General features: G+C 33.7%; 1 pseudogene across 1 annotated transcript in view; it reads left to right on the forward strand.

Moving 5' to 3' along the window:
• The window catches only part of LOC143230175 (FHF complex subunit HOOK-interacting protein 1B-like), a 56,366-nt pseudogene that overhangs the window by 15,525 nt on the left and 24,899 nt on the right, over window positions 1–15,942 (forward strand). Inside the window, exons 4-8 of the transcript XR_013016273.1 lie at window positions 4,423–4,634; window positions 6,910–7,060; window positions 8,391–8,549; window positions 13,496–13,582; window positions 14,213–14,263. The product of XR_013016273.1 is annotated as an FHF complex subunit HOOK-interacting protein 1B-like (transcript). The remainder of the gene's footprint in view (window positions 1–4,422; window positions 4,635–6,909; window positions 7,061–8,390; window positions 8,550–13,495; window positions 13,583–14,212; window positions 14,264–15,942) is intronic.

The raw sequence follows: 15,942 nt of genomic DNA on the forward strand, positions 1-15,942 counted from the left end.
AAGGTTTCAGTGAGTTACGCTTCAAAATATAATTTACCTACACTATTTTCTTGACATATCGTTAAATATTGCATAAAATATAACTAATAAGTCAAACTTCAGTGGTATGTAAGTTTCAAGTTCTTACTTTTATAAAGCAACATTTTTTAAAATTGAGTATTTCCCTTAGCGTGAGTATTGTGAAATTTGCTCTTTCAGCATCCACTCTAATTTAACTGTTATCTTTCCAATAAGTATGAAATTTAATGTAAATTACCTATTATAGTATTATCATTGTTCAGGCAAAACATAAATTTTGTAGCCTTCAATCTCATTTAGTAACAAAGCTATAAGATGGAGAATCGAACTTTTCTTACCATACCCACCTGTTACATCCTGTCTTTTCGAAGTTCTCATGACATTCATTGTTATGCTGTTTATAACCAATGGAAAGCCAAAGCTTTCATCCATAATATCTGTTGTTTTCGGAAGAGGGAATTGTCAATTTAGCTTTCATTTCAATCTTTATTCCCACAAGAAAACACGTTGACCAGCTTACATGAGTTTGTAATGGTTCCCGTTGCATAGGTAAAAAAGACAGACAAATTATGATAGTTATGGGACGTTGTCTGCTTTTTGCCCATTAGTATTCTGTACTCAGTGGTGCGTAATAAAAAATTAGTAATTCCATTAGCATAAAAAAGTAGGGTGAAGTGTCATTAACAGTTGATAGTAAAATAAAACAGAGCTCTCAAATAAAAAATCAGACCCCTCTTGCCACACCTACTTGTCACGTTCTCTCTTTCAGGTGTTGCTAATAATCTTTTCTTGCATTTAATTGTATCATATCTATAACCAATAGAAAGGCAAGGTTTCATCTATCAAATGATGTATCATATAATGTAGTTTTCTAAACAGAGAATTGTCAGTTTCACTGTTAGTACAAACTTTGTTTCCATAGAAAACATAATGATTAAATTAGATGAGCTTGTAATTGCTCTTATCACATTGTTCACTAGTCAAAACAATTTTGAGAGTTAGGGGAAGTTGTTTACCTCTTGCATGTTATTAGTCTTATATTTTTTGGTGAATTATTTAATTAAATAAAAATTCAGTGCATTACTGTCATTAGTATAAAAAAAGTAGGCTTAAAAGTCCTCAATAATCAGTGGTGATGAAAAAAGAAGATTGCTTAAGTTTTTCTTTTTTCTCATGTTTATTCTTTATTATTACAAAAGTAACTAAAATATAAATTAATAATATAATAATGTTTCATGAGGCAAGCACACAAGCAGAACAATGGGTAATGTAATTTCATAGTGTAACATGATCTGCACATGTCACAAGTAAATAACAACTTATAATGGCACACATAGTAGTTTAGACATGGTTCAAAGAGCTATCAAAACAGTAATAAAATTTAATTATAAATAGATGCAAACTGTTACAAACTTAAAACTACTTAGATTAAAAATGTTTTTTTGATGGTTACAAGGTTGGTTAAATTGACAGATTCCACTTTGAGCTAGAGTAGAGAAAATAACAGATAAAATATAAAGTTTTACTGAAAAAAACATTTGAAGTGCATTTAGGAGGTTTTAGGGATTAGACAAAGGAAATTTGATGTTTTTGAGATGAAAAAAAGTATTTTTAATTTTAACAGGATGTTATTTTGCACGTGGGATATTCAAAACATTCTTAATATATTCATGGACAAACCAATATGTTATTAAAAATGCTTCACAAAATATATTTTTTGTATTTGAAAGACTTGTAATATTAACTGAAAGACACAAATTTTTGAAGATATACACACTATATTGATAGATAGAATTATTAAATGTATGAAGATTTTAAACAAGTACAAGGAGGTCATGATAGATCAATGGATAAAGCCTGTAGTGATAAGAGTTAATTCATATACTCATATGAGTCGGAGAAAGCTGATGTAAATTTTGTTATTTTATGGTTCTATATCTTTACATTTATTGGATATTGTCTGTCATTTTACTTATTTTTTGTAATTTATATTTCTGTTGTTTTTTTTAATTATTAATTTTAATTTTCATGGTTTTTCTTTATTACACTTTTCAAGATTGCTAAAAGTGAGATTTTTTTTTACTGATTTTACTCAATTAATTGTTTTTTAATTATTCTACTGTAACAGATTTCCATTATTACAATAACAATAACTTTACAATACAGAGAAACCTTGGTTTAAAAGTCGATAAAATATGTCAGAGAGAACAAACCTTTATCTTATTGATATTTTTAGAATATTTTTTGGCCCGGCATGGCCAAGCGGGTTAAGGCGTGCGACTCGTAATCTGAGGGTCGCAGGTTCGTATCTGCTTCGTGCCAAACATGCTTGCCCTTTCAGCTGTGGGGGCATTATAGTGTGATGGTCAATCCCACTATTCATTGGTAAAAGAGTAGCCCAAGAGTTGGTGGTGGGTTGTGATGACTAGCTGCCTTCCCTCTAGTCTTACACTGCTAAATTAGAGACGGCTAGCACAGATAGCCCTCAAGTAGCTTTGTGTGAAATTCAAAAAACAAATAATCAAACAAACAGAATATTTTTTTTCTAATATGTTATTGTAAGCTATGTTTTAATGTTTTAGGTATTTACTAAAGTGAATTATAAATTCACATGATGAGTATATGGCTCAGTAACTAGAAGTGATTTATAAGAATATAAAGACACCAGTACAGATCATTAGCAAGTCTACTAGAATGTTGTTTTTTGACAACTTAATTAACGAGTGTTAGGTTTTACCACATATATTTGGAAATTGGTGGGAATCTGTTTGATCTATTGGTCAATTATTGAGTTAATGAGTGTGATAGTCAGCTTTAACTGTACTTACAAGAAAGTTTGACAATAAGTTACTTGTTTGTGAGATAGGTCTATTATTAGTTCAGGATTTCTGTTGAAACACTTGTTTTGAAGTTCAGACCTGCTAGTAATCATAATTGTTAGAGCTTTTAGAAGAAATAATAAAAAGCTTTCATTGTCATTAAGCAAACATTATTTTTGACAATGAATAACAACAAACCTGCCTAATGATAGGAACAATGACAACAGTATAAACCATTTTGGTCTGTTACTATTGGTAACTGGATGAATTACATTAGAGTAATAACAACTGAATTATACACACCTTCAAGCTAAGTAGAAAGTTTCTTCACTAAATATTTAAATGGATATATCAGAGACAGTTATGCTAAGACTGTTCATTCTGATTTTGAAGACTAAACTATTTTAAAATGTACTTTATATTTATCTTGTATAATGCAAATCATTGTGCAAGCATTGTATGACTTCTTTCATTGCATAAGTTGACGATGCATGTGTTTACAAATTCATTTATTTTGGTGATATGGTGGCTAATAAAGATGTAGCTAAGATTTTTTAACTTTTATATCAGTTCTAATAATTTTGAATTTTTATTATTTTTTTGTGTTTACTGGGTAATTAAAATTATATCTTAAGTTGAAATGAGTAGCAACTGCTGAGTTCAGAGGGACACATGAGAAGAAAGTACTAGAAGATAGAAGTAGCTCACATGAAAACTACAACATTTTGAAATACTTCTATCTTTTGTCTTCAGGTCAGACTGGACTGGTTTTTGTTGGGGTTTATATGGTATCCTGGAAGTGATGTGATTGGCTGGAAGTTGTGGCAGGTAGAACAAGTGTTGACTTGACAAGTAGCAGCCACAAACTGCTGATTTCCAGACCTGAATCTGTTTAGCAATGGTTTCTTTCTGTTGATGTCAAAAGATTCTGTGGTTTTCTTGTTTTCCAGTTTTTATCCAAGTTGATTTGTCTGTAATTGTCCCAATCTGTTTTATGTCCAGTCAACTTGACATGTTCTAGCAAGACATAATTCATGTTTTTTATCAGTTTTGTGCAGTCTTTGTTATTTTTTTCTTGTCCCAGAATATCTTCCAGTTTCTTTAATATACATCTGTTTACAGTTATATGATATTTCATAAATGACACCTTTGTTGTCAGATATTTTTTTAGTTTTTACAAGGATATGGCAGAGGTCTGTAAGATTTCCAGCAAACATCATTGTTTAACTTTTTATTTAAGTTTTTCATTGAGATTTTGTACATTCATGAGATGAATAGCATTTGATTTGTTTTTCCTATAAACAAACCTACAGTGGAGAAATTGAAGACACTAGTATAAGAATAACAGAACATAAAGACTGCACTGAATTGATGAAAATGCAGAATTCTGCCCTGACAGAACATGTTATGTTGACTGTACATTTGTCCTTCAAGACTGATGTCACTCTGAACTAGGCATTTGCTGTCCATTTCAGCTTTATTCATCGTAAGGACTGTAACTGAATCATTAGTCCTCCAAAACTGGTATCACACTGAACTAGACATTTGCTGCCCATTTCAGATTTGTTTGCATTCTGTTTTCCAGTTATTAGTCAGTCACTGTCAGCAAGATATCTTATTTCATCAACCAGTTGTACGTCCGTTACTTCAGCTTCTGTCAACATGTGGGGAAAGTGGTGACACTGAAGTTGAAAAGCGTGTGGTGGTACTGCTCAATACACTATGTGTATGTTTATCTCAGAATCCAGATCTTTTGGAGATGTTCTTTAGTGCAAGCACAGAGCATGGGGCTGCCAGGTGGGTTGAATTTTTTACAGCTGGAACATGATTAATGTTGCCCACTCATAAGGTTAACCAGTAAAGGTACTGTTCTATTAACTTAAACAATTATATATGTTATTACATATATAAAATAATTTTTTACAGCTGGAACATGATTAATGTTGCCCACTCATAAGGCTAACCAGTAAAGGTACTATTCTATTAACTTAAACAATTATATATGTTATTACTTTTATTATTAAAAGTGCTTATTGATGCTTTATGGTCATCCAGAATGTTTCAAGAAGTGAAGAGTTTCTGTTGTTCCAAGATGTATGTTATACTTTATAAAACAGTATCTCAGATGTTTAGAGGAAAGTAACACTTTAATGTTTGTAACTTCATTGCATCTCTAACTTAATTACATTTTTATTCCATGGCTGCTTATGTAGGTAGTAAATTAAAAAGAGTATGAACTATATAAAAAAACAACCAAGTATGTGAATAACAAATGATCATCAGAATAATGTTCTCATTATTGGAATATGTTAGAGATAATGTGTACTGGCGAGGAAACACATTCCTCCATTTGTTGCTTTCCTACCAACAGCCTCCTCTGTTTACTGCTTTCCTACCAACAGCCTCCTCTGTTTACTGCTTTCCTACCAACAGCCTCCTCTGTTTACTGCTTTCCTACCAACAGCCTCCTCTGTTTACTGCTTTCCTACCAACAGGCTCCTCTATTTACTGCTTTCCTACCAACAGGCTCCTCTATTTACTGCTTTCCTACCAACAGGCTCCTCTGTTTACTGCTTTTCTACCAACAGCCTCCTCTGTTTACTGCTTTTCTACCAACAGCCTCCTCTGTTTACTGCTGCTCCTTGTTTGCTGCTACCAACAGCCTCCTCTGTTTACTGCTTTCCTACCAACAGCCTCCTCTGTTTATCTGCTTTCCTACCAACAGGTTCCTCTGTTTACTGCTTTCCTACCAACAGCCTCCTCTGTTTACTGCTTTCCTACCAACAGCCTCTCTCTGTTTACTGCTTTCCTACCAACAGCCTCATCTGTTTACTGCTTTCCTACCAACAGGCTCCTCTGTTTACTGCTTTTCTACCAACTACCGTACTTCTGCCCTACATTTGGGAACAATATTGTTTTAATTGTACACCTGTCTTCCACACACAACTGTTAGTAACTGACTAAGTTATGATTAATCTGTTGTTTTTTATGAGTGATACCTGCCAGATAACAGTGAGACACACTTTATTAGTGGAAAGATGTTAATAAAAACAGTGTATTGAGTTATTTCAGTTTATACCAAAATAGAAAGGACGTTAGTGTGAAACTACTAACATTTTAAATCAACTTTCACACAAAGATCAACACAACATTGTCTCAGTATATGTTACCACAACAACTCAGATTACATAAAGTGTGAAACTACTGACATTTTAAATCAACTTTCACACAAAGACAGAAACAACATTGTCTCAGCAGATGTACCACAACTAGTCAGATTATATAAAGTGTAAGCTGGTTGGATGTAAGGTTTCTCTAGGGTTCAAGAAACAGTAAACACAGTTGGTAGTGTAAGCTGGTTGGATGTAAGGTTTCTCTAGGGCTAAAAAACAGTAAATACAGTTGGTAGTGTAAGCTGGTAGGATGTAAGGTTTCTCTAGGTTAAAAAAACAGTAAATACAGTTGGTAGTGTAAGCTGGTTGGATGCAAGGTTTGTCTAGTGTTAAAGAAACAGTAAACACAATTGGTAGTGTAAGCTGGTTGGATGCAAGGTTTGTTTTGAGTTAAACAGGAAAAGTTTGTAATATAAGGTGGTTGGATGCAAGGTTTGTTTTGAGTTAAACAGGAAAAGTTTGAAATATAACGTGGTTGGATGCAAGGTTTGTTTTGAGTTAAACAGAAAAAGTTTGGAATATAAGGTGGTTGGTTGAAAGGTTTGCCTCAAGTTAAAGGAACAAGAAACACAGTTTGTAGTGTAACCTCATGGACCAGAAGGTTTATACAAAATTAAGAAAAATGATAAATTATATATTTAAAAATGGCTGGTTCACAAAGAAAGAAAGGGTTGCTGACCACATGTAGGAAGGTGGTTGTGTAATTGAGTGTAGGAATGTAGAAGGCGTGCTTAGATGTTGGATGTATTTATTAATATAGATATAAAGGTGTTCCTTTGTATTGGTTAAAATAATAAATGTTTAATATCAAGGATAGGTGTATACCTATATAATAAATGTTTAATAGGTGTATACCTATCATGTTGTGAAATTAATGTATTGAAATGTTTCTCTTTCAGATTTTTGATGTTTTCCTTGTTAATACCTTTCATCCATCGGGAAGGAGCTATTGGTCAACAAGCTCGTGATGCATTGTTGCTATGCATGGCTTTGTCTAGAAAACATGAAAGTATTGGAATATATGTAGCAGAGAGTTCCAATTTCTGTCCAGTGAGTCCCAACATTGTTTAGTTGTATTATGTTTACATTAATATGAATAAATACTGTTAATCATTATGTGTAGTGTTATTTGGAGCAGATATTAACTATTTGTAAACTATTTGGCATTTCTAGTAAATAATGCAAATGAACATGATTTAGGATGGAATGTTAAGTAAGTAACAGTGTAAACTGAGACTATTTATAACAATGTTTTGTATTACTGACAAATAATTTTATTCATGAACATGCCACTAGTATTATGTAGGAGAAAATTTCTCTTGAAGTAGAGTACACCATTAGTATTACGTAGCAGAATATTTCTCTTGAAGTAGAGTATGCCACTAGTATTACGTAGCAGAACATTTCTCTTGAAGTAGAGTACGCCACTAGTATTACGTAGCAGAACATTTCTCTTGAAGTAGAGTACGCCACTAGTATTACGTAGCAGAACATTTCTCTTGAAGTAGAGTACGCCACTAGTATTACGTGAGCAGAACATTTCTCTTGAAGTAGAGTAGCCACTAGTATTACGTGAGCAGAACATTTCTCTTGAAGTAGAGTACCACTAGTAGTATTACGTAGCAGAACATTTCTCTTGAAGTAGAGTACGCCACTAGTATTACGTAGCAGAACATTTCTCTTGAAGTAGAGTACGCCACTAGTATTACGTAGCAGAACATTTCTCTTGAAGTAGAGAGCACGCCACTAATTACGAAAGCAGAACATTTCTCTTGAAGTAGAGCACGCACTAGTATTACGTGAAAGCAGAACATTTCTCTTGAAGTAGAGCACCACTAGTATTACGTGTAGCAGAACATTTCTCTTGAAGTAGAGTACGCCACTAGTATTACGTAGCAAAACATTTCTCTTGAAGTAGAGTACGCCACTAGTATTACGTAGCAGAACATTTCTCTTGAAGTAGAGTACGCCACTAGTATTACTGTAGCAGAACATTTCTCTTGAAGTAGAGTACGCCACTAGTATTAATGTGAGCAGAACATTTCTCTTGAAGTAGAGTACGCCACTAGTATTATGTAGCAGAACATTTCTCTTGAAGTAGAGTACGCCATTAGTATTACGTAGCAGAACATTTCTCTTGAAGTAGAGTACATCATTAGTATTACGTAGGAGAACATTTCTCTTGAAGTAGAGTACATCATTAGTATTACGTAGCAGAACATTTCTCTTGAAGTAGAGTACATCATTAGTATTACGTAGGAGAACATTTCTAGTATTACCTAGGTGAACATTTCTCTTGAAGTTGAACATGATAGTAATGTTATCAAGGAGAATGTGTGTGTTAAATGAGTTTTTCTATTGAGTTTCTTTTTTGTCTCAGGTGTTAGCAACAGGCCTAAGTGGTCTTTATTCAGCCTTGCCAAAGAAGCTGCCAGTTGTGGGAAGGGACTGGTGTCGATTCACACCAGAAGATATTCAAGAAATGCCTGAACTTGCTATGTTTTTAAATTCTTTAGAATTTTGCAATGCTGTTGTTCAGGTAGGTGGAATGTAGAAGCATTTCTGTTTGTTGGATATTTCTTTAAATATTTTACTAGAAGATTCTTTCTAAAAGGTTGGATTGTAGAAAAATTTCTGTTTATTTGATTTATAAGTTACAGTTTAAATTCCAAAAGCTAATATTTCATTGGAGATCAATAGATCTAACATATGAAAAGCATTTCAAGAAATGCATCAATTGATGAGTTCTGGTATTGATTGAAAGGCTCCTCAGGCATAAGTTATGGGAAACAAAAGAGATAAAAATTGTTATTTTTACACACCTTTGATTTGAATTGCATTTGGGTGACTGATGGCAAATTATGCTTTATCCATACCTGTGTCAAGTCACTGTTGGGTAACTGACAGTAGATAAGTACTTTACCCATACCTGTGTCACACTGTAACTGATAAAACCTGTACACTTTATCCATACCTGTGTCAAGTCACTGTTGGGTAACTGACAGTAGATAAGTACTTTACCCATACCTGTGTCAAGTCACTGTTGGGTAACTGACAGTAGATAAGTACTTTACCCAAACCTGTGTCAAGTCACTGTTGAGTAACTGACAGTAGATAAGTACTTTACCCATACCTGTGTCAAGTCACTGTTGGGTAACTGACAGTAGATAAGTACTTTACCCATACCTGTGTCAAGTCACTGTTGAGTAACTGACAGTAGATAAGTACTTTACCCATACCTGTGTCAAGTCACTGTTGAGTAACTGTGTCAAGTCACTGTTGGGTAACTGACAGTAGATAAGTACCTTACCCAAACCTGTGTCAAGTCACTGTTGTGTCAAGTAACTGACAGTAGATAAGTACTTTACCCAAGATAAGTACCTGTGTCAAGTCACTGTTGAGTAACTGACAGTAGATAAGTACTTACCCATACCTGTGTCAAGTCACTGTTGAGTAACTGATACCCCATGTGTCAAGTCACTGTTGAGTAACTGACAGTAGATAAGTACTTTACCCATACCTGTGTCAAGTCACTGTTGAGTAACTGACAGTAGGTAAGTACTTTACCCATACCTGTGTCAAGTCACTGTTGAGTAACTGACAGTAGATAAGTACTTTACCCATACCTGTGTCAAGTCACTGTTGGGTAACTGATAGTAGATAAGTACTTTACCCATACCTGTGTCAAGTCACTGTTGAGTAACTGACAGTAGATAAGTACTTTACCCATACCTGTGTCAAGTCACTGTTGAGTAACTGACAGTAGATAAGTACTTTACCCATACCTGTGTCAAGTCACTGTTGAGTAACTGACAGTAGGTAAGTACTTTACCCATACCTGTGTCAAGTCACTGTTGAGTAACTGACAGTAGATAAGTACTTTACCCATACCTGTGTCAAGTCACTGTTGAGTAACTGACAGTAGATAAGTACTTTCACCCATACCTGTGTCAAGTCACTGTTGGGTAACTGACAGTAGGTAAGTACTTTACCCATACCTGTGTCAAGTCACTGTTGAGTAACTGACAGTAGATAAGTACTTTACCCATACCTGTGTCAAGTCACTGTTGAGTAACTGACAGTAGATAAGTACTTTACCCATACCTGTGTCAAGTCACTGTTGAGTAACTGACAGTAGGTAGTACTTTACCCATACCTAAGTCACTGTTGACCCATACCTGTGTCAAGTCACTGTTGGGTAACTGACAGTAGATAAGTACCTTACCCAAACAAGTCTGTGTCAAGTCACTGTTGTCAAGTCACTGTTGAGTAACTGACAGTAGATAAGTACTTTACCCATACCTGTGTCAAGTCACTGTTGGGTAACTGACAGTAGATAAGTACCTTACCCATACCTGTGTCAAGTTGACAGTAGATAAGTACCTTACCCATACCTGTGTCAAGTCACTGTTGAAACTGACAGTAGATAAGTACTTTACCCATGTGTCAAGTCACTGTTGAGTAACTGACAGTAGATAAGTACCTTACCCAAACCTGTGTCAAGTCACTGTTGAGTAACTGACAGTAGATAAGTACTTTACCCATACCTGTGTCAAGTCACTGTTGAGTAACTGACAGTAGATAAGTACTTTACCCATACCTGTGTCAAGTCACTGTTGAGTAACTGACAGTAGATAAGTACACTTACCCATACCTGTGTCAAGTCACTGTTGAGTAACTGACAGTAGATAAGTACCTTTACCCATACCTGTGTCAAGTCACTGTTGAGTAACTGACAGTAGATAAGTACTTTACCCATACCTGTGTCAAGTCACTGTTGAGTAACTGACAGTAGATAAGTACTTTACCCATACCTGTGTCAAGTCACTGTTGAGTAACTGACAGTAGATAAGTACCCCATACCTGTGTCAAGTCACTGTTGAGTAACTGACAGTAGGTAAGTACTTTACCCATACCTGTGTCAAGTCACTGTTGAGTAACTGACAGTAGATAAGTACTTTACCCATACCTGTGTCAAGTCACTGTTGAGTAACTGACAGTAGATAAGTACCTTACCCATACCTGTGTCAAGTCACTGTTGAGTAACTGACAGTAGATAAGTACTTTACCCATACCTGTGTCAAGTCACTGTTGAGTAACTGACAGTAGATAAGTACTTTACCCATACCTGTGTCAAGTCACTGTTGAGTAACTGACAGTAGATAAGTACTTTACCCATACCTGTAACTGTAAGTACAAGTCACTGTTGAGTAACTGACAGTAGATAAGTACTTTACCCATACCTGTGTCAAGTCACTGTTGAGTAACTGACAGTAGATAAGTACCTTACCCATACCTGTGTCAAGTCACTGTTGAGTAACTGACAGTAGATAAGTACTTTACCCATACCTGTGTCAAGTCACTGTTGAGTAACTGACAGTAGATTAGTACCTTACCCATACCTGTGTCAAATCACTGTTGAGTAACTGACAGTAGATAAGTACTTTACCCATACCTGTGTCAAGTCACTGTTGAGTAACTGATAGTAGGTAAGTACTTTACCCATACCTGTGTCAAGTCACTGTTGAGTAACTGACAGTAGATAAGTACTTTACCCATACCTGTGTCAAGTCACTGTTGGGTAACTGACAGTAGATAAGTACCTTACCCAAACCTGTGTCAAGTCACTGTTGAGTAACTGACAGTAGGTAAGTACTTTACCCATACCTGTGTCAAGTCACTGTTGAGTAACTGACAGTAGATAAGTACTTTACCCATACCTGTGTCAAGTCACTGTTGAGTAACTGACAGTAGATAAGTACCTTACCCATACCTGTGTCAAGTCACTGTTGAGTAACTGACAGTAGATAAGTACTTTACCCATACCTGTGTCAAGTCACTGTTGAGTAACTGACAGTAGATAAGTACCTTACCCATACCTGTGTCAAGTCACTGTTGGGTAACTGACAGTAGATAAGTACTTTATCCATACCTGTGTCAAGTCACTGTTGAGTAACTGACAGTAGATAAGTACCTTACCCATACCTGTGTCAAGTCACTGTTGGGTAACTGATAGTAGGTAAGTACTTTACCCATACCTGTGTGAAGTCATTGTTTAGTATCACCTACAGATCAATGTCTACATACCTTTCTCAGGTCATCGTATCAGTGAAAGGTAAATGTCCAAGATATTATGATGATATTAAAATCTATGAATGTTGTTGTAGGTTGATATTAAAATCTATGAATGCTGTTGTAGGTTAATATTAAAAGCTATGAATGCTGTTGTAGGTTGATATTAAAAGCTATGAATGTTGTTGTATGATGATATTAAAAGCTATGAATGCTGTTGTAGGTTAATATTAAAAGCTATGAATGCTGTTGTAGGTTGATATTAAAAGCTATGAATGTTGTTGTATGATGATATTAAAAGCTATGAATGTTGCTGTGTGATGATATTAAAAGCTATGAATGTTGCTGTGTGATGATATTAAAAGCTATGAATGTTGTTGTAGGTTGATATTAAAAGCTATGAATGTTGATGTAGGTTAATATTAAAAGCTATGAATGTTGTTGTAGGTTAATATTAAAAGCTATGAATGTTGCTGTGTGATGATATTAAAAGCTATGAATGTTGTTGTAGGTTGATATTAAAAGCTATGAATGTTGCTGTGTGATGATATTAAAAGCTATGAATGTTGTTGTAGGTTGATATTAAAAGCTATGAATGTTGTTGTGTGATGATATTAAAAGCTATGAATGTTGCTGTGTGATGATATTAAAAGCTATGAATGTTGTTGTAGGTTAATATTAAAAGCTATGAATGTTGTTGTAGGTTGATATTAAAAGCTATGAATGTTGTTGTAGGTTGATATTAAAAGCTATGAATGTTGTTGTAGGTTGATATTAAAAGCTATGAATGTTGTTGTAGGTTAATATTAAAAGCTATGAATGTTGTTGTAGGTTAATATTAAAAGCTATGAATGTTGCTGTGTGATGATATTAAAAGCTATGAATGCTGTTGTAGGTTGATATTAAAAGCTATGAATGTTGTTGTATGATGATATTAAAAGCTATGAATGTTGTTGTAGGTTGATATTAAAAGCTATGAATATTGTTGTATGATGATATTAAAAGCTATGAATATTGTTGTAGGTTGATATTAAAAGCTATGAATATTGTTGTAGGTTGATATTAAAAGCTATGAATGTTGTTGTAGGTTGATATTAAAAGCTATGAATGTTGTTGTATGATGATATTAAAAGCTATGAATGTTGTTGTAGGTTGATATTAAAAGCTATGAATGTTGTTGTATGATGATATTAAAAGCTATGAATGTTGTTGTAGGTTGATATTAAAAGCTATGAATGTTGTTGTAGGTTGATATTAAAAGCTATGAATGTTGTTGTAGGTTGATATTAAAAGCTATGAATGTTGTTGTATGATGATATTAAAAGCTATGAATGTTGTTGTAGGTTGATATTAAAAGCTATGAATGTTGTTGTATGATGATTCACATCATTACCAAACTTTATACTTTCACAGGTTGCTCATCCTTTAGTCCAAAACCAGTTAGTAAGCTACCTGCACCAAGGATTTCTAGAACCAGTATTGGGGCCAGCCCTTCACCAGGTAAGCTGCTTTAAGTATTTGACAGAATTTCACTTTGTTTGTGATTAATGTAATTTGAGATTTCAGAAACCTGTAGTTCTTCAACATGTGGAAATCTCCTATTATAAATGTCTGATATGTCAGGATTACAATGAGCTAAGTATTATATGTATTAACATACACTTTATTAATACTTCAAATGAAGTGCATCTTACATCAGGTATTCTATGTAGTCTTTGTTGTGAGTGTAATTACAAAAATTGGTTTCTGTAATGAATTTCTGTTCCCTCGGTTACACAAAGAAAGTACTCCAGGTGAATTGAAAATAAACCAAAAACTTTGAACAAATCATTTTAAAAATTGTATTTATACATTATATCATAAAGTAGAAATTCATTTACAGGAATCTCACCTAGATTTTCTTGTTCATTCAGTGCTACGAAAATGTTTTTATAAGTTTTATTAAATTTGTGAAATTGGAAGAGAAATCTTTTCAGAAAGTTTCAAGATTAGAGTATATTTATAAATGGTTTTAGTTAATTGTATAAAACAATCACATAACTATCAGTCATGAATGCTGTTGATTGTTATATTTATTTCCTGTTTTCCCTTTTTTTTATTATTTGTAATATTATTTGTGGAATCTGCCAGGATGCTGTGGGCTTGTCTGTCGAGACTCTAGAAAATACCAGCAGATACTCGGTCAGTACAATATTTGTTTGTATACAATACTAACCATGGAAGAAAGGGTTCAGCACCTGCCTATGCATGTGTGAGTTGAGGTGTACTAACCACTTGGGTACATAACAAGGGTTGTTACTCAAGCATGAGTCTGTGACCTGACTAATCCTGATTTAATGCTAAGCTATGCTTACAGCACTATTCTGAGAAAACTGTTTGCTTGTTTCAGTTGACCACTGTAGCACAAAAAAAACAAAACTGACAGCTGCACTTTTGATATTTGACACTAATCCTGGAGTAAAATAAAACATTTTACACTTAGTTGGTGAGTGAAGCTACTTTGTTGTCTACAGTAAAAAGTATTAACATTACAAGTGAAACATTTTACATTTACTTAGTTGGTGAGTGAAGCTATATTACCTTGTCTACAGTAAAAAGCATTAACCTTACAAGTAAAACATGCAGCTCAGTTTACCTGTAGTGACTACCCTGAGAGAAAGTGGCACAGTATATTTTAGTATACTGTTTTAATTTACAAGTAGAATATCTAATCAGCTGAATGCATCCATAGTAATGAGCCTGAGAGAGGATAGTACAGCATATTTCAGTATACTGTTTGAATTTATCAGTAATCAGTTTAATGCATCTATAGTGATGTTTCTCAGAGACAATACCATATCAGCTTCTGTTTATTTTTTAATGTACGATCGTTATATTGGTGCATGATTGTTTATCTTTCTGTATGTTATTTAGATTTTTTCACCTCCTGGAATCCTTGTTTTCTGAACCACTGTATTATGAATGCTGTTTCACAAAGATTGTTGTTATGCATGGTTTCTTGTGGTGAGCTGCTAACAAACTAAGAGCATGTAAGATTGTGGCTTGTTGAAGTAATATATCAGTTAATAATTACGTATATACCTGTAAAACCACTTTTCAATTATTAAATTATTGTGCATGTTTATATATTATTAGGTGCATGTACTGCCGAGCAATAATTAAACTTTTTTTGTATTTTTAGTGGTTGCTTACCTTGTTGCTTGTGTTTGAATGATTTTTTGTATTTTTTAATGTAATTACATTTGAGAATATTCAAGGATGTTTATAAAAAAGATAAACAAACATGAAACATTTTCTGATTTACTGATCATACTTTCCCTTTCTGAAAAATGATTTTGTGATCCAAAACTAGTAACTAAAAGTGATAAGGGTCGTTTTAGACCACCACCATGAAACACGTGTAATTTGTGCTGTATTCAGTGTGATTTACTAAGTACTGGCTCATACTAATTCTAATTGGTATCTAATAAAATTCTTATGTTTATTGTAAATATTCAATCAAATAATAAAAGTTTCAACTATTCTGTTATAAGAATATCTTGTTAACATTTTCTTTAGTGAGGTCAATCCATTAATCATCTTGTCTTTTTTTGTCAATTTCTTTCATTGCTTATAATGTATAGAAAAAACTATTATTCAGTCTCGTAGAACTGTTTTATATTTAATGTCGTTTTTCTATTATTATTACACTTAGTTCTTTAATATTTGTTTTAAAACCTTTCTAAAATTTTAATTTTTATTGAACTATTTGAAAATCCTTTAAACTAAGACAGTAATTGTCAGTCTTGTATGGAAAGTAATCATATTTTTCATTATAAAAATGTGTATGTTGTCAAGGAATTGTTAGTGGTCATCAGTTA

Source organism: Tachypleus tridentatus, chromosome 10 (genome assembly GCF_004210375.1).
Source record: "Tachypleus tridentatus isolate NWPU-2018 chromosome 10, ASM421037v1, whole genome shotgun sequence".
In the NCBI taxonomy this organism is placed as follows: domain Eukaryota; kingdom Metazoa; phylum Arthropoda; class Merostomata; order Xiphosura; family Limulidae; genus Tachypleus; species Tachypleus tridentatus.